This window comes from Hemitrygon akajei, chromosome 3 (genome assembly GCF_048418815.1).
Source record: "Hemitrygon akajei chromosome 3, sHemAka1.3, whole genome shotgun sequence".
Lineage (NCBI taxonomy): Eukaryota > Metazoa > Chordata > Chondrichthyes > Myliobatiformes > Dasyatidae > Hemitrygon > Hemitrygon akajei.
In genome coordinates this window covers 174,344,250-174,369,814 of record NC_133126.1, presented here as the reverse complement: position 1 = coordinate 174,369,814, position 25,565 = coordinate 174,344,250, and the positions used below count along the sequence as shown (strand labels likewise).

At 41.1% G+C, this 25,565-nt stretch overlaps 1 protein-coding gene and 1 pseudogene across 1 annotated transcript in view; both read right to left on the bottom strand.

The window, feature by feature from the left end:
- LOC140725650 (apolipoprotein D-like) overlaps positions 1-5,412 on the bottom strand; it is a 57,292-nt gene extending 51,880 nt beyond the window's left edge. Inside the window, exon 1 of the mRNA XM_073041398.1 lies at positions 5,109-5,412. The gene's annotated coding sequence lies outside the window, so the exon portion shown is untranslated. The remainder of the gene's footprint in view (positions 1-5,108) is intronic.
- LOC140724600 (very long-chain specific acyl-CoA dehydrogenase, mitochondrial-like) overlaps positions 1-25,565 on the bottom strand; it is a 64,510-nt pseudogene that overhangs the window by 2,129 nt on the left and 36,816 nt on the right.

Here is a 25,565-nt window from a genome sequence, read left to right as displayed (position 1 = left end):
GAGGCAGGATTTATGAACATTTAGAGAGGTATAATATGATTAGGAATAGTCAGCATGGCTTTGTCAAGGGCAGGTCATGCCTTACAAGCCTGATTGAATTTTTTGAGGATGTGACTAAACACATTGATGAATGAAGAGCAGTAGATGTAGTGTATATGGATTTCAGCAAGGCATTTGATAAGGTACCCCATGCAAGGCTTATTGAGAAAGTAAGGAGGCATGAGATCCAAGGGGACATTGCTTTGTGGATCCAGACCTGGCTTACCCACAGAAAGCAAAGAGTGGTTGTAGACGGGTCATATTCTGCTTGGAGGTCAGTCACCAGTGGAGTGCCTCAGGGATCTGTTCTGGGACCCTTACTCTTTGTGGGTTTTTTTCTGGAATTCAAATTTTTATTATTATTTATTCTTATTTTACAAAGCAGCACACAGCAGCAGTGATTTTTATAAATGACTTGGATGAGGAAGTGGAGGGATGAGTTAGTAATTTTGCGGATGACACAAAGGTTGAAGGTGTTGTGGATAGTGTGGAGGACTGTCAGAGTTACAGTGGGAGATTAATAGGGTGCAAAACTGGGCTGAGAAGTGGCCGATGGAGTTCAACCCAGATAATTGTGAAGTGGTTCATTTTGGTAGGTCAAATATGATGGCAGAATATAGTATTAATGATAAGACTCTTGGCAGTGTGGAGGATCAGAGGGATCTTGGGGTCCAAGTCCATAGGACGCTCAAAGCAGCTGTGCAGGTTGACTCTATGGTTAAGAAGGCATACAGTGTATTGGCCTTCATCAATTGTGGAATTGAATTTAGGAGCTGAGAGGTAATGTTACAGCTATATAGGACCCTGGTCAGACCCCACTTGAAGTACTATGCTCAGTTCTGGTTGCCTCACTACAGGAAGGATGTGGAAACCATAGAAAGGGTGCAGAGGAGATTTACATGGATGTTGCCTGGATTGGCGAGCATGCCTTATGAGAATAGGTTGAGTGAACTCAGCCTTTTCTCCTTGGAGCGAAAGAGGATGAGAGGTGATCTGATAGAGTTGTACAAGATGATGAGAGGCATTGATTGTGTAGATAGTCAGAGGCTTTTTCCCCAGGGCTGAAATGGTTGCTACAAGAGGACACAGGTTTAAAGTGCTGGGGAGTAGGTACAGAGGAGATGTCAGGGGTAAGTTTTTCACTCAGAGAGTGGTGAGTGTGTGGAATGGGCTGCTGGTAACGGTGGTGGAGGTGGATATGATAGGGTCTTTTAAGAGACTTTTGGATAGGTACATTGTGCTTAGTAAAATAGAGGGCTATGGGTAAGTCTAGTAATTTCTAAGGCAGGGACATGTTCGGCACAACTTTGTGGGCCAAAGGGCCTGTATTGAGCTGTAGGTTTTCTATGTTTCTAGTGTGTTCTTGGCCCAACTGGGAAGGAAGAAAGTAGCAGAAGGAGAATGGGACTGACTAGATGGTTCTACTGAACTAATATGATCTTGGCATGCTTAATAGTCTCCCTCTAAGCTAAAATGACTCATAATCTACTTGAAATCCAATGCTAAAATCTTGGTGGACTGCCTGGAATTACCCTGCTTATCCGGGCGAGTCTCGAAGCTCAATGTTGAATGATTGTTCTGAACGTAGTGAAATGCAAAAGACAATTTGCTCAAATAAATAAAGCCCATAGTTTAAGTAATCTGCTGTAGGCACAATGCTTTAAATATAATTACCCGGCAAGAAGATTGTACTATTTTGCCTGAAAATAAATCATGTGATCTTTATTACTCACCAGACAGTGCAGATAGGGTCTTCCTTTAATATGGCTTTGCTGAATCTGCAGTATTCCACAACTGTTGAACTGAAGTATCTGCAGAGATGGTGTCTGGAATATAGTTCCAACACATAACCCAGAACCACAAGGTCCATTGCTGAGCCAAGGCTGACACCTGTAGGCAGTGGCTTATTTGGAACTCGGAAAGTATTGCAAGTATCTTGTTAGCATAGGGGTAGGCAGGATCTTGCTCCCAGGATGGAAATGTCACGTACTCAAGGGAATAGCTTTGAAGCTAGAGGGAGAAGGTTTAAAGGAGGTGTGTGCAGGGCAGGTTTTTCTGTACACAGAGTGGTGGGGACCTGTAAGGGGTTACCGGGAGAGATGATGGAAGTAGATGTAAAGCCACCTTTAAGAACCATCTAGATAGGTTCATTAACAGGCAGAATATTAGGGGAATATAGATAGCAGATGTGCAGTTTAAAATAGCATAACGGTTGGTGCAGACATCATGGGCTGAATGTTCCTGTGCTGTGTACCGTTCTATGCTCTGTGTTCAAATTTCAATACAATTATTTCTATTTCCAATGGAAAAACAGTCCTAGAAGTTAATGTCTGGAGGTCATTTACAAGTGGATTCCAGGATAGTTAGAAGTCAGATCATTAAACTCAACCCATATTCTATGACTCTGTGTAATATTACTGTTACGTACCCCGTAACTGGGTCACTTACCAGCAAAGATAGAGAGGTCTGTTGAAGTCTGGTGGTACTATTTTTAACAGTATTTATTGATAAAAATACACAAAAATAACATTGATGCAAACATACAGATAATATACGTCATCAATACTAAATCTAAAAGTGCGGGTATAATAATAATCAATAAGAAATAGCTCTATCGTTGTCTAGGGGATAATGTATTGTCCGATGGAAATATAAAAGTCACTCAAGTTCATTCAAGCTGCAGCTTTTGGTTGGAGAGAGAGACGGATTAAAACTTGCCTACTCCTTTTATGATGTCAATCCTTCGAGAGTCGTTGGGGCTGATTTTTCCTTTGTTGTTAGCTAAAGCATTTCTTCTGTGGCAAGGCCCACCAATTCCGAGGCAAATGGAAAAGGACGCACGTGGCTTTCCACCGGCTTTCGCTATTACGCTGTTACAGGATTTCTAGCGTTTCTTCTGGTGCGTCTGAGGGGCTGTTCCCACAGACCCTCTTTTATCCCCACTCACGGGGTCTCAGATGTCAATCAGGGTGGAATGATGCCATCCCCCAACCAGCCCACATTGCCTGAGGGCTTCCACGAAGCACAGTACTCAATACACAATTCCGTCTCCAAGAGACAATGGCCGTTTCCCATAGCTTTGTATCACCGAGGGGCCAAGACATTCCAAACATCTCTCTCTCATTTCCTGGGTCACCTGACCTGAATTAATAGCGATCTTGCGATTCTCAAAAAGGAGGGGGCTACTTTGGGACCCTTCGACCCCTCAGAGTTGGGCACAGGCATAACATTACTAATTAAACAGCTTGCCACCACTTACTGAGATACTAGTCCAAAGATCCTTGTGGCATGAGCAACCTGCTACCCCCTCCCACCCCACCAATCCCAATTCCCAATGGGAGAGCTCCTATTTCTCTCACAACCCCCCCCCCCCCCATTGTCAAGGCAGCCTCCTAGCCAGGTCCCTTTGACCTCAAGTTCATTGTGGCATTATAACTGCTCACTACAGTGGGTCAGTTGTGTGTAAGCAATTCTGTAGTCTGCGACTTCCCTTGAAAAGATATTGGCCGCTTTTAACTGATCCCAGTGTCATCGATTATTCACTCCCCATCCGAAGAATAAATTGCCATGGAAGTGCCTGAATGCCAGACAGGACATCTGTTTTTTTTTAAATTAGATATCAATTATGACCCTTGCTTTTGTAAGTTCTCACACAGTGCAATTCATCCACATGTATCCTGGACACCTACAGAGCAAACAATACCTTTTCATCAATATCTATTACTACTTAAAAAACAATTGGCATTTGTTAAAACTGAGCTTCTATCAGAGAGCTGCTATGAGAAGCAGACCTCGATACACCAGGTTTCACAGAACACCTTCTCATGTTGAGCTGTTCGGTGCCTGAGAGGCCCTGGAATGTTTAAGTGTAAATAAGATTAATTGTAGTTACCGAACTGAACTCTAGGTGGCAATGTAAGCAATGTTTTATATTGCTGTAACGTAGCTCCCGACCTTTTGCATTTCAGCCTTCTGAAAGTCGACATTCCATTAAACATTTGAAATCATTTTGTACCCATCCAACAGATTGGGAAAACCCTGCTCCTCAGCATTTTGAAAATAGCATAGCCTAGGAATTCAGGCAGCTGTTTCGGTGCTAGATGTACTACATTTTTTTCATACATTTAATGGAATGTAATTGTGCCAACTTCTGGGTCAAATTTCAAAGTAAATTTATTATCAAAGTGCATATAGGAGGGGTGATTGATAAGTTCGTGGCCTAAGGTAAAAGGTGTCAGTTTTAGAAAACCTAGTACATTTATTTTTCAACATAGTCCCCTCCTACATTTACACACTTAATCCAGTGGTCGTGGAGCATACGGATCTTGGACCTCCAGAAAGTGTCCAAGCAGGGGTGATTGATAAGTTTGTGGCCTAAGGTAGAAGGAGATGAGTTATTAACTTCAAACGTCCTGCATAATCACTCAAAGAGTTGAACTGCATGTACATGTAACGAGAGCTGTATAACTCATCTCCATATAGATGTGCACGTCACTCCTTTTTACCTCCCTTCTGGGGCAGTCAGACCCTTAGCCCCTGGGGGTCAGCGCTGTCTGTGGTCTCGCCTGGATGTGCCACGGCTCCAACTGTGTCTCTTGGTCTCCCGACATTCCCGACCCTGGCTATGCTCTCGCTTCCTTTCAGACTCGTGACCTCGCTCTGCCTCCTTCTCCTGCTCATTCCTTGCGCTCTTCCTCCCAGTGTCATTATCAGTTAAAACACAGCGTTCCAATATGATGTAGGTTCATTAACCTCATCACCAATATGTTGTGTAGGTGGCCTGGTTACACAACAAAGCTATTAATAAAACGTTGGAGACGGGAGCTAAGTTTCATGGTTCTTTACTGGCAGAATCCAAACTTTTAACACACACGTACAGATCAACACGCACCAAATAACGCATGCTCAATATGCGCCTAATAGCGCATTCAACGACGTGTTACTAAAACATAAATTAGTCCCTTATTATACTGTAGGCTATACGGTCCATTTTCTCTGCAGCAGTAACACCTTCCTGTTCAGGACAGGAAAACCAACTCAAATAGGAGCTTTTTAAAAAATTGGCTTACCTAACTGTAGTCATTAGTCCCTTACTCCAGAAGCTTGGGCAGCCTTTCTTCAGGCCCTATCCCTTAATTTTTCCTTGTACACCGACACTCCAATTCAACCTTTGTTGCAGCCCTGATGTTCCAATGCAACCACTCTTCCTAGATCATATCCTGCCATGAGAACTTTACTGAGTCCCTGATTCTCCTGTGAAACTCCAAAACCCTACCGACCTGATTGTCAGTCGCTGGGAATAGCATATTTCCAGACTTGGCCTAGCACCAAGGTGCTCCTTTCCTTTGTCTGCATTGCCTGTCTGCCTCTGAATCTTCCAGGCGTGGAGTCACACAGTTAAAACTGTCTACTGTTCGGTAGCATAAAGGTCATGGTTCTAAGCAGACAATCCTTCTTATTGTATCCAAAGTGAGTAGCTTCACACTTCCTGTACACATCTGCACCTGCCTCCCTGTTGCCTATTCAAGTTATCAGCGTTTATATCCAACTTTTTACTATTACTCACACAATTTGGTCTGCCACCAAACTTTTTATTGTCATCGAACTATTTAATATATAGTCAAATTAAGAGAATATTGGTCTTGTCTATGGATAGATATAACATGTTCTATTCCCTCCACACCAAATGCTCACTGTGGAATTTAATTACAAGATAAGTAATTCCAAAAATGATCATGTATAAACTGCAATCTTAAGAGATAAGTGATGTTATACAGGTTGAACAGCCCTTACCTGAGATGCTGGAGGCCAGAAGAATTTTGGAATATTTGCATCTATACAATGAGATACTTTGGGGATGAGACCAAGGTCTAGACACAAAATCCATTTACATCACATAATGTATACAGCCTATGTACAGCTGGTGTGAAGCTCACAGATTGAACAGTCTGCAGTCTGAGGACAGTCTGACATGATGGAGCTGAGTCCTTCATAGATCATTGGAGTTGAATGATCGTCCCTGGCCGTGTCTGTTACCCGGCTCCAGATTGGCTTCATATGCAGCATTGATTTCGAACGGCCACCTATTCCACAGCAACCGTGATGGGAGTTGGGGACAGCTAGTTTTACATAATATTTTTAATAGTTTTGTGCATGAAACTATTTGTACATCAGAAAGGAAAGCTATCACTACCTTGGCCACCCAGGTTGTCAATCGGTGGCTGTTTAGCATCACCATCATTCCCGACTCTGAATTTATGTGCTACCAGTAAGCAGTGTTTGCCTTACACTTGTTCATCACACACATGTACTGACTTTCATTGGCGATGATCCTGGCAAGCTCATCAACAAATCGTGATCAGCAGACACGTTATCATCACAAATCTTCAAAAATTTAATACTGTGTCTTTTCCTAAATTTCTGCAATGAGCCTCCTGAATATTCACAACTACCTTCAATTTGCAGTCATCATGATAGATCTTAACTTGTTTCATTATCAGCATACTGTTAAGCGGCATACATTCACTCTGACGCTGATGAATCCACTCTTTCAATAAACGGTCAAGATCTTCATTTTTCACTTTATGCAGCATTTTTCTATTTTTCATTAACTTCTGTTGATTACCAATGTGAGGTCACTTCTCAGAACTGCCTGTGGTGCAGAGACCTGCACGTTGCCTGGGAACCTTCCAGAGACTTGTGTAATTTTCTATTTGTGACCTCAAGTTAGCGCTCAAAAAAATTTTCGGATTTCAGAGATTTTTGGATTTTGGAATTTCGGATAAAGTGTGCTCAACCTGTATCCTACGTCCTCTGTATGGTTTACTTCCATGCACAAATTGCAATCCCTGGCCTATCATATATTGGTTTCCGAATGTGTTAATATTGTAATACATTATTTCAACAGTATTTAATAGTGTAATATGCCATGGCTAGCATTAAAATACTTTGTGCTGCGTATTGCAATAGTAAGAAGTATCCAATGTTCTTAAAATGCATGGTACCAAACACTGTGTTGTAAAACATTGCACTTTCTACAATGGATTAGTAATGAATAATGTGCCACATTGTTATCTACTGTTATGGTGAATTCAACTGGACCATACCCCTACACTCCATGATATTGCAGCTGGGCAAAGTTCAAGCACCAGCCATAAATTTGCCAAAGTTGCCACTGTTGTTGGCAGAATCTCAGCTGGTGGCGAGGAGGTAAACAGGATCAGCTGGTTGAGTGGCATCGCAGCAACAACCTTGCACTTAACATCAGCAAGACCGAGGAATCAATTGTAGACTTCAAGAAGTGAAAGTCAGGATAGCCCACTCCAGTCCCCATTTGAGGGGTTAGTGATGGAAAGAGTGTGCAGTTCAAGTTCCTGGGTGTCAACACTTTGGAGGGTTGACCCTGGGCCCAGCATATTGTTAAAACTTTGACAAAAACACACCAGTGGCTATACCTCAGCAGGAGTTTGAGAAGGTTTGACATGTCACCAAAGACTAGAACATTTCTACAGAAGTGCCGTGAAGAGCATTCTGAGTGGTTGCATCACCATCTGGTATGGAGGGGCCAATGCACTGGATCTTAAGAGGCTTCAGAGTGTGGTCAACACTGTTCCTGCTAAGCTGTGTGAACGCAAGGACATGCAGTAACTGAAATGCTCCCACACACATGACCTATGTTGACGTGCAGCTGGAATTTTCTCTTACATAAACATATAAAGCACCAGGCAGTTTGCAGGCCCTGTAGCAGTTTCCTGCTCAGAGCACAACTGTAAAGAAAAACTTAGAAGGAACGATGGTGGTAAATTCAGCCAGCTTCGTCACAGGCAGAAGTCTCCCCACCATCAAAAACATCTTCCGTGCCTCAAGAAAGTAGCATCCATCATTCAGGGCAGTCACTCATCGAGGAGATGCCCTCTTCCCATTATCACGATCAGGGAGGAGCCTGAAGACCCTCACTTAACGTTTTCATCCCCTCCACCATCAGATTTCTGAACAGTCCATGAACCCGTGAACACTATCTCTCTATTTCTCTTTTGCACTAGTTTTTAATTTATTGTTGTTGTAATTTATGGTAACTTGTTATGCCCTGTTTGGTGCTGTGCTGCGGCCACAAAGCAACAGATTTCATGAATCAATTTGGTGACAATAAACCAGACTCTGATTCACACAAAGGCACAGAAGGGTTTCTTTGATTCTTGAAATAATAGGTATGAAATTCAGCAAAAGTCACAATGAAAAACTGACTGGTGAATGGATCCAAAATCCAGAGGGATTAGAGCAAACAGGTCTAGGACCAGGTTTCAATAAAATGGTCTCATCAGGGAGGACTGGAATCAGGAGAGTGAGGAAGGAGGTTGACGCCTCCTGTGCCTCATTTTCCTGCCTCAGCACAATCCGGACTTTGAGAAGGAACCTCAAGCTGACTTGGCGTTCTAGTTAGAAATGGACAGGGCTTAGCGTTTGTTTCAGGTGAAGACGGCAGAGCCCATATTTCATGAGCATTGACCCATATCAAAAGCATCTAGCCTCCAGTGAGAAAGGAGATGCCGGAAGATGAATGGCACTGGCAGTCTAAAAAACTGCATTTGCACAAAATCCGAAATAAGTTCAGAAAGTTCAGGGCGGAAAAAAAATCAGCAGTTGGTGCAGTATATGTGGAAAGAGAAACAGAATTGATGTTTCAGGTCCATAACCTTCAACTGAACCCTTCATCAGCGATGCTGATGGGCTTGGTTGATGTGGAGCGGGGAAGACTGACTCTGCCAGTCAGACTGCATGTCGGTGAGCCTTACGCTGCGTTTTTCTGCTTTAGCACAATCCAAACATACAGAAAGGTACTCAAGCATGATTTAAGTCCTTTACTTAAATATGGACACAGCTTTACATTTGCTTTAGCTGTAGACAAAAGTCCACGTATTTATTAATTAAAATCCACTCTGATATCAATTGTGCATTTATTGGCTGTGCCAAATTTCTCTCCCATACAGTTTTAGGGTTAGCATGAGTTGTATCTGTTGAGGGTGATATTTGGATTGTATTGTTCACACTCAATATAATCCCAATATCACCCTAAAAAGGTAGAGTGCATATTGAGAGCAGAAAACTGTTTTTCAAGTTCTTACCTGGAAATGACAACAGTCATGGTATAAATATCAAAGGCGGCATCAGCAATTCCCTTTAATAAAAATTGGTGACCTGGAAACCAGCAAGATGTTAGTGGAAAGCTTTGATATCAGACAACTATAATGCAATGTCCAGTCTGCAGCAACTCTCCTCACCTAATGGATCTTTCCCTGTAGCCCAGGAAACAGAGCCTTTCATGCATTTATATGGTATTTATTATTTGCAGTTTTCCCTGTGTGGATTTTGGAAACCCAGAAGGCAGAGTAAAAACACTGTTTAATGTGGGTTTGTGCTGATGGTGAATAAAGCCTTAATTTAGGGCAGCGGTTCCCAACCTTTTTTATGTCATGGACTAATACCATTAAGCAAGAGGTCTGTGGACCCAGGTTGGGAACCCCTGATCTAGGTACTCCATTGCAAACATCTGAATTAAAGGAGTTTTCTCTGCATTAAGAAAGAACATCTTAGAGTTTACTGTTCAAAGTTAAAAATCAATTTGTTTTCAAAGTATACATATATTACCCTGAGTTTAATTTTCTTGCATGCATTCACAGTGGAACAACGAAATAAAATAGAATCAATTAAAAACTACACACAAGGACTCACAAACAACCAATGTGAAAAAGACAAACTGTGAAAATCCAGCAGAAAATGTGACAGTAATAATAATAGGTGTATAAATAAATAAATGAATAAGTAAATAGATGAATAGATAGATAGATAAATAACACTGAGAACATGAGTTGTAGAGTCCTTGAAAGTGAGTCCACAGGTAGTGGAACCAGTTCCATATTGAGGTGAGTAAAGTTATCCACGTTGGTTCAGGAGCCTGATGGTTGAAGAGTAAAATTGTTCCTAAACCTGATGATGTGGTGTTTAAGGCTCCTTTACCTTCTTCCTGGTGGCAGCAGCAAGAAGAGAGCATGGCCTGGATGGCGGGGGTACTTAATGATGGATGCTGCTTTCTTGTGGCCGTGCTCTTTGTAGATGTGCTCAGTGGTGGGCAGGGCTTTTCCTGTGATGAACCGAGCTGTATCCACATCTTTTTGAAATCACAGAAAATATCTCATTGCAGTCAAACATTTTAAATGTTCACGGCAATAGAGGACTTTGTTAAATGCGGTTCACAATAAAACTTGAAACAATACAGCACAGTACAGGCCCTTTAATTCATCAGGACTGTTAAAGAGTCTGAAAGAGAACTGAATAAATACAATACTTTGCATTCCCCTAAAATCAGTTGTCAGTATTGTGCTAAATGCAATAATGTAAAACACTAAGCATGATGAATGAACTTTAGTGTACCATTAAAAGTTCTAGTTTGACATTGAAATTGAGTATATGGAACCCAGAAGATATCCTTTGATTCCACCCCCCACCACCCATACCCACAAAGCCAATTGAAATAATGAGTGTGAGATTGAACACTGCCTGCCATGGAAGAGTCTGCAGAGACAGAGGTATGATAGACAATTCACTTCAGGTTACATTGACATTCATAGTCTTAAAGATATACTGGTAATCAGTCAAAGCATTTTCTCACCCAAATTGGACAATGCAAAGCTGACTGGTGCCTTGTAAGCATCAAAATGAAACACCATCGGTAAAATGACTTTTATGATGTAGCTGTTGTCCATGACTGCATTTTATCATTAGTTTTGACATGATTGCAAACCGCAAGACCAAACTGGGACATAAAATCACAGAACATGTTTGTTTTCTAAATTGAACCATAATGAAGGAATCCAATTTTTCCATAATTATTCTTTCATGGTTTTCAATTCAACTATGCTACCTGTTAAGCACCTACTTTATGACAATTGCAAAGTATTAGTACTATTACTAGCTCCAACCTCATGCTATTCATCATATTTTCATAAGTTAGTTATGGAGTAATACTCTACAACTATCCTTTCCATTATGTTTATGGTGTTCTTCCCTTCTCACTATTTCATTGCAGTTAGGGAACTGGTATTTTAACGCAGTAGTTTCTAATGATGTGGGAATCAGGTGAACGAGATCTCAGACATGTGCATTGGAGCAGCAGCTTCATCTGATTAAACCCAAAATCATTTACTGAACTGAAAACAAATAGGATCTCAGAGCTGGGTTTGCAATTACAGTCCAGTGCAAGTACTGCCAATTTCCCATTATCAAACTGGAATCAGTGGTTAACAATTAGAACATCGGGCACTGTCCAGATTCACCAAAGATCAGCTTATAGAACAATGCATTATGCTTTTGTACAGTAACCATACCAATGATCTGCCTTGCACTACAACGAATTTTGGATCATATAAGTAATGGCACATGTACCTATTATTTTCTTTCCATATTTCAGTAGCAGCTCTTCAATTGATGTTCCAAAGTGGTCAACAGCTTTCACCACCTGTTAAGCATAAAGCCTTTCATTAGTTTTCTATAGGATTGAGGAGAGCTCTCATCGAGTTACTGCTCTAAGAATAACAGAACTCATGACAAGTCAAGCTAAAGTGTAATTCTCCTCTGTTTGAAACAAATCAAAATCTCTACATGATACTTGATGATAATTTAAATGTACATTCTAGTCGCTAGTTGCCTGATGGAGGAGAAGAGTGAAGTAAGTAGCTGGGAAGTTGATTGGTGAAAGCGGTACTGGCTGGAGAAGGGGGCATCTGATAGGAGAGGACAGAGGGCCATGGAAGAAAGTGGGAAAAGCAACAGAGGGAGGTGTGTTGTGTCAACATATAACATACTTCCCTTCAGTGATTGGGGCATTGAGAATAACAGTCAGGATGCAGCTATGCCACATTTGGAGTACGAGGGGTGATTGATATGTTTGTGGCCTAAGGTAGGAGGAGTACATTTTAGAAAACCTAGCACATTTATTTTTCAACATAGTCCCCTCCTACATTTACACACTTAGTCCAGCAGTCGTGGAGCATACGGATCTTGGACCTCCAGAAAGTGTCCACAGATGGGTGATTGATAACTTCATGGCCTAAGCTGGAAGGAGATGAGTTATACAGCTCTCATTACATGCACATGCAGTTCAACTCTTTGAGTGATAATGCAGAAAGTTTCAAGTTAGTAACTTATCTCCTTCTACCTTAGGCCACAAACTTATCAATCACCCCGATGAGTTATTAACTTCAAATTTTCTGCATAATCACTTAAAGAGTTGATCTGCATGTGCATGTAACGAGAGCTGTATAACTCATCTCCTCTAACTTAGGCCACGAACTAGGTTTTCTAAAATTGACTCCTTCTACCTTAGGCCACGAACATATCAATCACCCCTCGTATTGTATACAGTTCTGCTATCTGCATTACTGGAAGGATGTGGTGGCTCTGGAGAGGGTGCAGAAGAGGTTAGGCCATAAGGCCATAAAACCATAAGATATAGGAGCAGAAGTATGCTATTTGACCCATCGAGTCTGCTCCGCCATTCAATCATGGGCTGATCCAATTCTTCCAGTCATCCCCACTCCCCTGCCTTCTCCCCATATCCTTTCAAGCCCTGGCTAATCAAGAACCTATCTATCTCTGTCTTAAATACACCAAATGACTTGGCCTCCACAGCCACTCGTGGCAACAAATTCCACAGATTTAACAGCCTCTGACTGAAGTAATTTCTCTGCATCTCTGTTCTAAATGGACGTCCTTCAATCCTGAAGTCATGCCCACTTCTCCTAGACTCCCCTACAATGGGAAATAACTTGGCCATGTCTAATTTCTTCAGGCCTTTTAACATTCAGAATGCTACTATGAGATTCTCCCTCATTCTCCTGAACTCCAGGGAAAACAGCCCAAGAGCTGTCGACGTTCCTCATGTGGTAACCCTTTCATTTCTGTAATCATTATCGTGTATCTTCTCTGAACCTTCACCAATGTCAGTATATCCTTTCTAAAATAAGGAGCCCAAAACTGCACACAATACTCCAAGTGTGATCTCATGAGTACCTTATAGAGCCTCAACATCACATCACTGCTCTTATATTCTATACCTCTAGAAATGAATGACAACATTGGATTCGCCTTCTTCACAATCAACTCAACCTGTTAATCTTTAGGGTATCTTGCTCAAGGACTCCCAAGTCCCTTTGCACCTCTGCATTTTGAATTCTCTCCCCATCTAAATAGTAGTCTGCCCATTTATTTCTTCCACCAAAGTGCATGACCATACACTTTCCAACATTAACATAGAAACATTGAAAATAGGTGCAGGATTAGGCCATTCAGCCCTTCGAGCCTGCACCACCATTCAGTATGATCATGGCTGATCATCCAACTCAAAACCCTGTACCTACTTTCTCTCCATACCCCCTGATCCCTTTAGCCACAAGGGCCATATCTAACTTAATTGTATTTCATTTGCCTCTTCTTTGCCCATGCTCCTAAACAATCTAAGTCCCTCTGCAGGTTCTGTTTCTTCAACACTACCTGCTCCTCCACCTATCTTTGTATGATCGGCAAATTTCACCACAAATCCATTAATCCCATAGTCCAAATCATTGACATACATCATAAAAAGCAGCGGTCGCAGCACCGACCCCTGTGGAACTCCACTGGAAACCGGCAGCCAGCCAGAATAGGATCCTTTTATTCCCACTCTGTTTTCTGCTGATCAGCCAGTGCTCCACCTATGTTAGTAACTTCCCTGTAATTCCATGAGCTCTTATCTTGCTAAGCAGCCTTATGTGTGGCAACTTGTCAAAGGCCTTCTGAAAATCCAAGTACACCACATCTACTGCATTTCTATTGTCTACCCTGCTTGTAATTTCCTCAAAAAATTGCAGTAGGTTTGTCAGGCAGGATTTTCCTTTTATGAAACCATGCTGGCTTTGGCCTATTTTATCATGTCCCTCCAGGTACTCCATAATCTCATCCCTAACAATCGATTCCAACTATTTTCCAGTCATCAAGTACAATACCAGAATCTATTGATTCTTGAAAGATCATTGTTAATTCCTCTGCAATCTCTCCAGCTACTTCCTTCAGAACCCGAGGGTGCATTCCATCAGGTCCAGGAGATTTATCCACCCTCAGACCATTAAGCTTCCTGAGCACCTTCTCAGTCGTGATTTTCACTACACATACTTCACTTCCCTGACATTCTTATGTCTGGTATTCTGCAAATGTTTTCCACTGTGAAGATATGCAAAATACACATTTAGTTCCACTGCCATCTCCGTGTCTCTCATTACAATATCTCCAGCATCATTTTCTATTGGTCTTATATCTACCCTCAACTCTCTTTTACCCTTTATATACTTAAAAAAGATTTTAGTATCTTCTTTGATATTAGTCACCAGCTTCCTTTCATAATTCATCTTTTCCTTCCTAATGACCTTCTTAGTTTCCTTCTGCCAGTTTTTAAAAGCTTCCCAATCCTCTATCTTCCCACTAGCCTTGGCTTCCTTGTATGCCCTCTCTTTTGCTTTTACTTTGGCTTTGACTTCACTTGTCAGCCGCAGTAGTGTCCTTCTTCCATTCAAAAATTTCTTCTTATTTGGAATATATCTGTCTTGCACTTCCCTCATTTTTTCCACAGAAACCCCAGCCATTGCTGCTCTGCTGCCCCTTTCCAGTCAACCTTTGCCAGTTCCCCTCTCATGCCATTGTAATTTCCTTTATTACACTGAAATACCGACACATTGGAATTTAGTTTTTCCTTCTCAAATTTCAAAGTGAACTTGATAATATTGTGATCACTGCTCCCCAAGGATTCCTTAACCTTGAGCTCTCTTATCACCTCCAGATCATTGCACAACACCCAATCCAGCACAACCCATCCCCTAGTGGGTTCAACAACAAGCTGTTCTAACAAGCCATCCCTTAGTCATTCTGCAAATTCTCTTTCTTGAGGTCCCAGTACTGACCTGGTTTTCCCAATCCACTTTCATGTTAAAAATAAAAATCCCCAAGGATTATCATGACATTGCCAAATACAACACTCTCAGTCCAGTATTTGCTGTTTTCTGTTTTAACTGCACCTTTTCTATCTCCTGATGTAATTTGTAATCCACATCCCACCTGCTGTTTGGAGGCCTGTTTACAACTGCCATTAGGGTCCTTTTACCCTTGCCATTTCTTAACTCAACCCATAGAGACTCTACACCTTCCAATCCTATGTCATCCCTTTCTAATGATATAATATTATTTCTTATACACAGGGCCACACCACCCCCTCCGCCTACTAACCTATCTTTCCAATACACCGTATATCCTTGGACATTCAGCTCCCAATGGCAGTCATCCTTTAGCCAAGTTTCAGAGATGGCCACAACGTCACACTTGCCCATCTGTAGCTGAATTTCAAGATCGTCCAGTTTATTTCTTATGCTGCGTGGATTCAAATAAAACACTCTCAGTCCAGTATTTGCTGTTTTCTGTTTTAACTGCACCACGCCTCTATTTCCCTGTAACTCATCCCACTGGCTTTGAATAAGCCTCATCTTCTGCCTGTCCTTTCTATCATCTCTGTTGCATGCTATCTTTGATTTATTTCTGTTCACTAGGATGAGAAAACATTTGCTATACAGACCTTTTGAACCAACTTGAATGGTGCTCTCTGGAGCCTTGGGCACAGAGCAGAGACCTGATAGAAGTCTAAAACATTATGAGATACATATATAATGTAGCTAGCCAGAACTTATTCCCAGGTTAAATTGTCAAATACTGGAATAATTGTTTTAAGATGAAGAGTGTAAAGTTTAAATGAGACATGCAGGGCAGGTTTATTATACAGGGAGTGAAAGGTGTCTTGATTGTGCTATAAGGTTAGGTGGGGGCAGGTTGAGCTGGTGGAAGCACATGCCATTACAATGTTTAAGAGGCATTTAGGCAGGTGCGTGAAAATGCAGTGAATGAGATTATGTGCAGTTTAATTTGGTGTTATGATCAGCACAGACATCGAGGGCTTGTTCCTGTTCTATGTATATATATGGTGACTGGCTGATTTTTACCAAATAAAACTTAAAATGTTAGCTCTGGTTCCCACATAATCCAAATATTAAGAAATGGAAGTAAAGGACAGAAGTAAGGGCCATTAATCCGTATGTAGTCAAATGTTTGTTCTAACATATGTGAATTCCTAACACTCATTATTTTCTAAATGACATCTGCATGTGTTATTAAAATTTATTCAAGTAGCAGGTCAATGTGAGTTTCATCTCCATCTGCGATTAACCTGTATATTTTTATTTTTATTTGTGGAATGAAAGTACTTGATAGAATTGTTAACAGCTGAGAGAGGCTCCAGATGCAAGCAGTAGGTTAAAGAAAAGTTTAATAGTATTTTGTTATTTTCTGGAAGAAACATACAACTTACCAGCTTGGGCTAGAGTTTAATATAAGTACTATGGAGAACTAATTTAAATGTCTGGAACTGGCATATATCATAAGCAACAACAGATTGCATATAAATTGCAGTTTTAATTAGTAAGGAATTGCAGGGGACTTCATAGTACTCTGTTAATCAGCTTCATGAAGGGTCTTGCAACATTTCAATATATTATTGATTATACCCTGAGTTGCAGAAGGATATTAGGAGAAGATTAGAATATTCAAGAACTAGGCTTTAAGAGTTTTAAAAGAGAAAAAAATAAGGTGGGAAAATCAAGGATCATTTTATTGGAGGTGGGGAAATGCTAAGGATCAGAATTAACATATTTTAATACAAATGTATTATCTACCTCCCTCCCCTCCATCTTCCCCATTTAAAAAGTCTTGTATGACATTTTGAAATAAACCTATGAAAAATTTCTCAAAGTTGGTCCCACTCAGATTACGGAGATTTGCTAACCTCATGGCACTAAGGCATTCCCACTCAAGCCATTGTGCACTGTGGGCCAGGCGTGCAATTAACTATTCCTGTGGTTCTAAGACTACATTGGACCTCAAGAAATAGTTGACACTAAGAAACATCCTCCCTTTAAGTAAAATACAGTATAACTGTATATTTATAAATAATTACCAAATCTCCACTAGCATTCAGATCAGGATGTGTTACACTCCTTAACGATAGACCAGAGGACACATCCAGCTTTCTGTGGAATACAGCAAAGGGATTAAATCAGAATCAGGGTTGATATCACCAGCATATGTTGTGAAATTTGTTGACTTTGCAACAGCAGTACATATGTATGTATACATACACACACACACACACATATATATATACAGTTAAACAAGTGATACAAAAAGTAGGAAATAAAAAGGTAGTGAGGTAGTGTTCATGAGTTCAATGTCCGTTCAGAAAGGGGAAGAAGCTCTTCCTGAATCATTGAGTGTGTGCCTTCCAGCTTTTGTACCTCCTTCCTGATGTTAGCAATGAGAAGAAAGCATGCCCTGGGTGGTGGGGCCCTTAATGATGGACACCACCTTTCTGAGGCATCACTCCTCGAAGATATCCTGAATATTATGGAGGTTGCTGACTAATTTTACAACTCTCTGCAGCTTACTTTGATCCTGTGCAGTAGTCCCCAAATACCAGACAGTGATGCAGCCTGTTAGAACGCTCTCCACAGTTCCTCTGTCGAAATTTGTGAGTGTTTTTGGTGACATACCAAATCTCCTCAAACTCCTAAAATGCCAACAACCAAAAGGAAGAATAATTATGGTGCAAGCAACATTAACAATCCAGATTTGTCATTTTATTTCCTTGCTCCCCTGAGATCCTGAGAAAGGGTCTCAGCACCTCCGTGGATGTTGCCTGACATGCTGGGCTCGTGCAGCATTTTTTGTGTGTTGTTCAAGATTTCCAACATCTTCAGAATCTGTCTGACAAAGAATTAAATTGTAAACATTTGTTATGAAATGCAGCTTAAAATGGATTGGCTGTGTTGTGTTCTGGATCTTGGCACATAACACTGAAATAGTGGGAATTCTTTGGTTCTGTTGAAAAAAAGCAGCCTCTTTACTTTCTAGAGTGTTAATTGCAACAGAAGAGAGGAAATCTAACAGTGGTCATGAAAATCCATAGCTAACACCTGTCTGACTTGCTTATCGTCCATTTACATAATGGGTAGTTACAACGGTATCCAGCCAACAAACGCTCCCTCTCAGTGTTGTTGTCTAACATTTATAACAGTGCCAGCTTGTACTAATAATCATTGTGAGAATTATTAAAATAAATCAGAATCAGGTTTATTATCACCGGCATGTGACGTGAAATTTGTTAACTTAGCAGCAGCAGTTCAATGCAAGCAAAAAGAAGAATAAATAAATAAATAAATAAATAATTTGATTAAAAAATAATAATAAATAAGTAAATTAATTACAGTATACATATATTGAATAGCTTTTTTAAAGTGTAAAAAACAGAAATACTATATATTTAAAAAAAGTGTTCATTGTCCATTTAGGAATTGGATGGCAGAGGGGAAGAAGCTGTTCCTGAATCGCTGAGTGTGTGCCTTCAGGCTTCTGTACCTCCTACCTGATGGTAACAGTGAGAAAAGGGCATGCCCTGGGTGCTGGAGGTCCCTAATAATGGACTCTGCCTTTCTGAGACACCGTTCCCTGAAGATGTCCTGGGTACTTTGTAGGCTAGTGCCCAAGATGGAGCTGACTAGATTTACAACCTTCTGCAGCTTCTTTCAGTCCTGTGCAGTAGCCCCTCCATACCAGACAGTGATGCCGCCTGTCAGAATGTTCTCCATGATACAACTATAGAAGTTTTTGAGTGTATTTGTTGACATGCCAAATCTCTTCAAAGTCTGAATAAAGTATAGCCACTGTCTTCCCTTCTTTATAACTACATTGATATGTTGGGGCCAGGTTAGATCCTCAGAGATCTTGACACCCAGGAACTTGAAACTACTCACTCTCTCCACTTCTGATCCCTCTAAGAGGACTGGTATGTGTTCCTTCATCTTACCCTTCCTGAATTCCACAACCAGCCCTTTTGTCTTACTAGTGTTGAGTGCCAGGTTGTTGCTGCAGCATCACTCCACTAGTTGGCATATCTCACTCCTCTATGCCCTCTCGTCACCACCTGAGATTCTACCAACAATGGTTGTATTGTCAGCAGATTTATAGATAGCATTTGAGCTATGCCTAGCCACACAGTTATGTGTATATCGAGATTAGAGAAGTGGGCTAAGGACACACTTCAAGTATTCTAGATGCAAAAGTAGTTAGTTTTTGTTAAGAAAGGGAATACAAGGTTACCAGTTTTAGATAGGAATTCAGACTATATGAGCAGAATTAGGCCATTTGGCCCATTGAGTCTTCTTTGACATTCCATCATGCAGCAAATTTATTGATGGTATTTGTTAGCTATTGTGGTGATAGGCAAATTGCAGTGGGTCCAGGTCCTTGCTGAGTCAGGAATCTAGGAATCACACTATCTGCAGGAGCACTCTACAATATATCTTCAGAGCAAGTCAGTCATCTAGCAAGACAAGAGTGGCATCTAGTGACTAAAGTAGGTGGATAGAGATGTTTTGAAGAGCAAGCCTTCCTTGCACTCATAGGTCTTGGACTTTGAGTTACTTCCGAGGCCTGGGGATGGCAAGCCACAGCACATATACATGGTGAATGCGAGGTCGATTTCAAAATATGAGAGGTTTGTATCGGTATTTAAATGGGAGGCATACGGATGGTTATGTTCCAGGCTCAGGGCAATGGGACTAGGCAGAATAACAGTTTGGCATGGAATAGAGTGGCCAAGGGGCCTGTTTCTGTGCTGTAGTGTTCTATGATTCTCTGTCTCTTTGAGAAATACTGCACATGAAAACACCGATAATAAGAGAAAAGCAATGGACAACATACCATATATAGAAATTAGAAGACAAGAGTAAAAGAGATTTATTCTGTCGAAGTGTTTGATCATGGTGCAGGAAGAGCTTCACAAACAGCTTTGACCAGTTGAAAAAGGAACATAGATATTGGCTGGCCATGTGAAATCTTGCAGTGGTGATTTTCTGTCGAACACTCTTGCAGTTCAAGAGTACATGAACCAACAGTAGAACACAGAGTTATCGAATTCATGTTAAAAGCAGACACTTGAATTGATTATTTGTGCAGCCTAAATTGTTTCTCCACCATGTAAGCTCACCAATAAAAGAGAAAGCTTTGTGAAATAGTTCAAAGGAAAATTGCATCTGAATCAAATTGATGGAATTCTTAAATAGGTAATAAAGTTCAATCAGGATGGTGCATTAGAAGACATAATGAGACTTCCAGAAAATATTTGAAACCAAAAGCTTCAGAAGAATTTATTTGTTCTTATGAAAAGTGTATGGGTTTTAGATGGAATATAGAAGAGTTTTACCAAGATATTACCAAACAACTGCAGTTATACAGAGAAGCTGGAAAAGTCAGGATTTATCTCTGTGGAATAGAGGGCAATTAAAAGACTCACTTAAGGTCTTCATGAAATTTTGAGCCTTGCATAGAGAAGATGAGAAAAACTTCTTCTGGAAAGTGGGTCAGTAAATAGTGATAAATTTAAATGGGTAAACTAATTTATTATTATCACCTGAACACACAGTGGAAAGCTTCAAAATGAACATCTTTTACAGTCCATTCACTTATCCCTTTCAAATATCAACTACAAAAAGATAAAATTTCAAATTCCAGGGCCTCTCCACAAAATGCATTTAAAATTTCAATCTCCCCCAATCACCTGTATAGGCCCCGCACTTCCCCACTGCCAAGAATAATGATTTGAGGTCTCCTTAAAAACTGTGAGAGCCATGGCAAAACCTTCAGCTTGTGCCTCTTGAGCTAGTCCATTGTGGATTTTGAGGTGTGTTTAGGATCATTATCCTGTTGTAGAAGCCATCCTCTTTTCATCTTCAGCTTTTTTTATAGACAGTGTGATGTTTGCTTCCAGCATCTGCTGCTATTTAATTGAATCCATTCTTCCCTCTGCAGTGAAATGTTCCCCGTGCCACTGGCTGCAACACAAGCCCAAAGCATGATCGATCCACCCCCGTGCTTAACAGTTGGAGAGGTGTTCTTTTCATGAAATTCTGCACCCTTTTTTCTCCAAACATACCTTTGCTCATTGCGGCCAAAAAGTTCTATTTTAGCATCATCAGTCCATGGGACTGGTTTCCAAAATGCATCAGGCTTGTTTAGATGTTCCTTTGCAAACTTCTGACACTGAATTTTGTGGTGAGGACGCAGGAAAGGTTTTCTTCTGATGACTCTTCCATGAAGGTCATATTTATGCAGATGTGGCTGCACAGTAGAACAGTGCACCACCACTCCAGAGTCTGCTAAATCTTCCTGAAGGTCTTTTGCAGTCAAACAGGGGTTTTGATTTGCCTTTCTAGCAATCCTACGAGTAGTTCTCGCAGAAAGTTTTCTTGATCTTCCAGATCTCAACTTAACCTCCACCGTTCCTGTTAACTGCCATTTCTTAACTACTTTACAAACTGAGGAAACAACTACCTGAAAACACTTTGCTATCTTCTTATAGCCTTCTCCTGCTTTGTGGACATCATTTATTTTAATTTTCAGAGTGCTAGGCAGCTGCTTAGAGGAGCCTATGCCTGCTAATTGTTGGGACAAGGTTTGAGGAGTCAGGGTATTTACAAAGCTTTGAAATTTGCATCACCTGGCCTTTCCTAACAATGACTGCGAACAAGCCATAACCCTTACAAGCGAATTAAGGTCTGAGACCTTGGTAAAAGTTATCTGAGAGCTCAAATCTCTTGGGGGTGCCCAAACTTTTGCATGGTGCTCCTTTCCTTTTTTTCCCCACTCTAAAATTGTAAAAAACAAAAATAATACACTAATCTTGCTTAAAATGTTGAAAAGAATGTTTCATCTTTAACTTTATGACTTTTGGAGATCAGTTCATCTTCTACTCACTTAACTATTCACAGTAACAGAAATTTTGACCAGGGGTGCCCAAATGTTTGCATGCCACTGTATATAACTATTGGCTATAGTGTGACTACTTTATCCAGAAAGCAGTTAGAACATACTTGAATACCAGTTAATGCAATAAATAATCGTAGAACGTCATTGGTTCCCTCACAAATACAGAAGATGTGCAAATCTCTCATTACTCTCTCTAGACCTGTTTCCTATGGTATTGCAAATAAGCAAACATTAGTTCACAGACACACTTAGTACATAACATATTCATTACCCACTAATTTCAAATATTTAATACTTACTATTATATTGCCTATTCAATCATGCAAACCAGAGTCTTGTATATCCCATATATCAGTACTCACCCCATCTTCCCGCCACCTTAATAGTGGTAGAGTCTGTCTTTCAATCAAGATGGCACCAGCAAGCAATGATTACTCGGGCAACATTTCCCAGATAGCCAATCTCTTCAATTATTTCTCTTTTACTACATCTTCTGTTTGTTCTTTTTGTCTAGATCATGTTACGGAAACTGTTGGAGCCTATGATTTGCAGTTTGGAAATCGATTGAATGATCTAGCGCCCTGCAGTATCTGGAGAGCTGTCTTGTGGAAAAGTCCAGAGACAGGGCACGGGGTCATGAATGAAGTGGCAAGGAAGACTGAACCATTGAGGAAAAAGCAAAGGAGGTCAGCGGTCACTCTCAGCAGAGGCCACAGGGTTGACCGCTGGACTGGCAGTGATCGCGGTCAGGCCCAGCGTGGTGGTCGCTCTTCATGGAATGCTCTCCAGGAAGATGTTTTTGATATTCTGAGATTTATGTGATTAATGGATTGTACTTTATCTCGGTCTCCATTGGGTTTTCGTTTTTTGCTTCCTTGCAGCCGATTGGGGGTTTGTTGATATGTTAGTTTTTGTGAGAGGGAGTGGTTGGGGATTTGGAGTCTGTTTTTCTTGGTGTTTTTCTGTAATGGTGTTTGGTTAGTTTTGTGTGTGTGAGAGAGGGGGTTGGGGGTTTTGATGCTTTTGTCACTGTTCTTTTCTGTGATTGAGGAGGTCAGGGATTTGATGTTACTGGCACTTCTTTTTCGGGGTTGGGGTGAGGGATTTAATGCTATTGTCACTGTTTATTTCTGCGAGGGAGGGAGTGGGGGTATTGGGGATTGCGTGTTTTGTTTATTTTTCTGCCGGGGGAATTGATGTCTTTTATTTGAACAATTCCCATGGTCTTTCTGTATTTCATGGCTGTCTGGAGAGAACGAATATTTGAGTTGTATTGTACATGCATACTTTGACAATAAAATGAACCGTTTAACCTTTGTCCTTACCTACCACCTCATCCACTTCCACATCCAACACGTTATCCTCTGCAACTTCCGCCATCTCCAAAGGGATCCCACCACTAAACATGTCTTTACCTCGCCCCCTCCACTTTCTGCAGGGATTGCTCCCTTGCCCACTCGTCTCTCCCGGCACTTATCCCTGCAACCAGTCAAAGTGGTCCTGCCCACTCACCTCCATCCAGGGCCCAAAGCAGTCATTCCAGGTGAGGTAACACTTCACCTGTGAATCATCTATTCTGTCTGGTGCTCACAATGCAGCCTCCTCTACATTGGTGAGACCCATTGTAAATTGGGGAAATCACTTCGTCGATCACATCCACACCATCTGCCACAAGCGGGACTTTCCAATGGCCAAACATTTTATTTCCAATTCCCATTCCCGTTCCAACAAGTCCATCCATGGCCTCCTCACGGTGGAGGGACAATATCTTATATTCTGTCTGGGGACTCTCACGAATATCAATTTCAACTTCTGGTGAACAAATTCCTCCCCCACTTCTATCCCCCACTCTGTCTTTTCACTTCTACTCTCCTGCCTATTACTTCCATTCCTCCTTCCCTCTCTCCTATTGTCCAAAAGAAACTGCAGAGGGTTGTAAATCTAGTGAGCTCCATCTTGAGTACTAGCCTACAAAGTACCCAGGACATCTTCAAGGAGTGGTGTCTCAGAAAGGCAGCATCCATTATCAAGGACCTCCATCACCCAGAACATGCCCTTTTCTCACTGTTACCATCAGGTAGGAGGTACAGAAGCCTGAAGGCACACACTCAGTGATTCAGGAACAGCTTCTTCCCCTCTGCCATATGATTCCCAAATGGACATTGAATCCTTGGACACTAACTCACTTTTTTAATACCGGTATATATTATTTCTGATTTTTGTATGATTTTTAATCTATTCAGTATACGCCTATTGTAATTGATTTTCCTATTTATTATTATTTTACTTTGTTTTTTTTCTTCTGTATTATGCATTGCATTGAATTGCCGCTAAGTTAACAAATTTCACATCACATGCCGGTGATAATAAACCTGATTCAGATTCTCATTCTTTCATTTCCAGCCCTTGAACTTTCCCACCTACCTGGCTTCATCTATCACTTTCCCACAAGCCTCCTTCCCCTCCCCGCAACACTTTCAACATTTTTATTCTGGCTTCTCCCCCCTTCTACCTCAGTCCTGAAGAAGGGTCTCAGCCTGAAACATCGAGAGTTTATTCATTTCCACAGATGCTGTCTGACCTGCTGAGTTTGTGCAGCATTTTGTGTGCTCTGTCTAAATTCTGTCAGTATGTTGACTTAGCAACCAGAGATGAGAACACATTCGAGGTAGTTTATACCAACACACCTGGTGCATACAAAGCTGCTCTCTGCCACCTATCTCTTATGCTAATTCCTGTATATCAACCAATCATTAAAATGAATCAAACCAGTTCAAAGGGAGATAAAGACATGGCCAGAGGAACAACCTCAGCATTGAGGGACTGCTTTCAAAACATAAGCAAATAAGACATAGGAGCAGCAATAGGCCATTTGGTCCATCGAGTTTACTCTGCCTTTTCACCGTGACTGATCCATTTTTCCTCTCAGCCCCAATCTCCTGCCTTCTTCCCATATCCCTCCATGCCCCGACCAATCAAGAATCTGTCAACCTCTGCCTGAAATATACATAAAGACCTGGCTTCCACAGCTGCCTGAGGCAAAGAATTCCCCAGATTCACCACTCTCTGGCTAAAGAAATTCCTCCTCATCTCCATTCTAAAAGGGCGCTCTTTTATCCTGAAACTGTGTACTCTGATCTTAGACTCTCCCACCATATGAAGCATCGGCTCATATCCACAATGTCAAGGCCTTGCCTTTCAATGAGGTCATCCTTCAATCTTCTGAATTCCAGTGAATACATGCCCAGAGACGTCAAACACTCTTCATATGACAAACCATTCAGACATAGAATCATTTTCATGAACCTCCTTTGAACTTCCTCCAGTTTCAGCACATCCTTTCTAAGATAAATGTCCCAAAAATGCTCATAATACTTCAAGTAAGGCCTCACCAGTACTTTGTAAAGAATCAACACTACATGCTTTTTTATATGCTGCCTGGCCTGCTGTGCTCCACCCACATTTTGTGTGTGATGCTTTTTTATATTCTAGTCCTCTTGAAATGCATGGTAACACTGATTTGCCATCCTCACCACGAACTCGACCTGCAAATTAACCTACACAAGGACTCCCAAGTCCCT